Source organism: Epinephelus moara, chromosome 8 (assembly GCF_006386435.1).
Source record: "Epinephelus moara isolate mb chromosome 8, YSFRI_EMoa_1.0, whole genome shotgun sequence".
NCBI lineage: Eukaryota > Metazoa > Chordata > Actinopteri > Perciformes > Serranidae > Epinephelus > Epinephelus moara.
Genome location: NC_065513.1, coordinates 44,024,336 through 44,026,321, shown reverse-complemented (window position 1 = coordinate 44,026,321; position 1,986 = coordinate 44,024,336).

The window sequence follows — 1,986 nt, the reverse complement described above, 5'->3', positions numbered from 1 at the left end:
GTTTTTCCTTATCCGCTGTGAGGGTCATAAGGACAGAGGGATGTCGTATGCTGTAAAGCCCTGTGAGGCAAATTGTGATTTGTGATATTGGGCTTTATAAATAAAATTGATTGATTGATTGATTGATTGATTGATTATTTTCGACAGTGACTTTAGGTTTGATAAGCAGATAAGCTCTATTGTCAAAACGAGCTTCTTCCAGCTAAGACTATTAGCGAAAGTAAAGGCTTATCTCCCCAGAAATGATTTTGAGAAAGTTAATCACACCTTTGTTACATCACGCCTAGACTATTGTAACTCTTTGTTTGTTGACCAGTCAGCACTGCGCCGTTTACAGGTAGTCCAAAATGCAGCTGCTCGTCTGCTGAGTGGAAAGAAACGGCGTGATCACATCAGTCCTATCCTTGCATCTTTGCACTGGTTGCCTGTTATTTTTAGGATCCAATTCAAGGTTTTATTAATTGTTTTTAAGTGTTTAAATGGTCTGGCACCGTCTTATTTATCAGAGCTTGTACAGCCTCACAGTACTTCTAGAGCACTTAGGTCGTCAAACCAGCTGCTTCTGGCAGTACCTCGGTCCAGACCTCTACCTCTACTCGTGGGGACAGAGCCTTCTCAGTGGCGGCCCCAAAGCTGTGGAAAAGCCTACCTTTCCAGGTTAGAGCTGCACGGTCTGTTGCACTTTAAAACATTACTGAAAACCCATCTTTTCTCCTTGATGTTCAGTCCCAGCTAGGCGAGAATCCTTGGCTTTTACTCTTTTTTTTCGTGTATGATTATATTGTATTTTAATAACTGTATAGCACTTTGGTCAACTGAGGTTGTTTTTAAATGTGCTTTTTAAATAAAGCTTGACTTGACTTAACTTGACTTGTCAGGAGAACCTTCAGACGTTCTGTCAGGAGAACCTTCAGATGTTCTGTCAGGAGAACCTTTTGTTTTTTCAGGAGAACATTCAGATGTTCTGTCAAAAGAACCTTCAGAAGTTCTGTCAGAAGAACCGTTTGATGTTCTTTCAGGAAAAACTTCAGAAGTTCTGTCAGAAAAAAACTTAAGATGTTCCTTCAGGAGAAACTTCAGAAGTTCTGTCAGAAGAACCTTTTGATGTTTTGTCCGGAGAACCTTTTGTTATTTCAGGAGAATATTCAGATGTTCTGTCAAAAGAACCTTTAGAAGTTCTGTCAGAAGAACCTTTTGATGTTCTGTCAGAAAAAAACTTAAGATGTTCTTTCAGGAGAAACTTCAGATATTCTGTCAGAAAAAAAACTTTGCACGTTCTGTCAGGAGAACCTTTTGATGTTTTGTCATGAGAGCCTTCAGCAGTTCTGTCAGGAGAACCTTCAGATGTTCTGTCAAAAGACCCTTTTGATGTTCTGTCAGAGGAACCTTTAGACGTTCTGTCAGGAGAACCTCCATACGTTCTTTCAGGAGAACCCTCGATTTTCTGTCAGGAGAACCTTCAGAGATCTGTCTGCTTAGGTGTGCTGCTGCACACAAGTGACGGGGGCGTGGCCTCTGAGAACAAAGGAGCAGGGAAATGTTTGTGGAGGAGGAAGAGGAGGACCGTGGACATTCTGAACTGACTGTTTTTGGAGTTTCCTGGAACGGGTGGAGACAGCAGTGAAACCAGGTGGGTGGCGTGTACAGACAGAGACAGACAGATAGACAGACATGAAGACACGTGGAGACAGACAGACAAACATGTGGAGACAGACAGGAAGACAGACGGACAGAGATACGGTTTGTTTCCTGATTTGATTAGTTTGATTTTTTCTGTTTGACAGTTTTTATGTTTTCTATTTTCACAGTTTGAAGTTTGAAAATTTGTTTGTTTCCTCGTTTTGATTTTTGTCATCGATCATTAAAGTTAAAGTTAGTTAGTCCATACAAATTACTGTTAATTTATTATGCTGATATGTTCTGTACGACATCTATTGCACGTCTGTCCGTCCTGGAAGAGGGATCCCTCCTCAGTTGCTCTTCCTG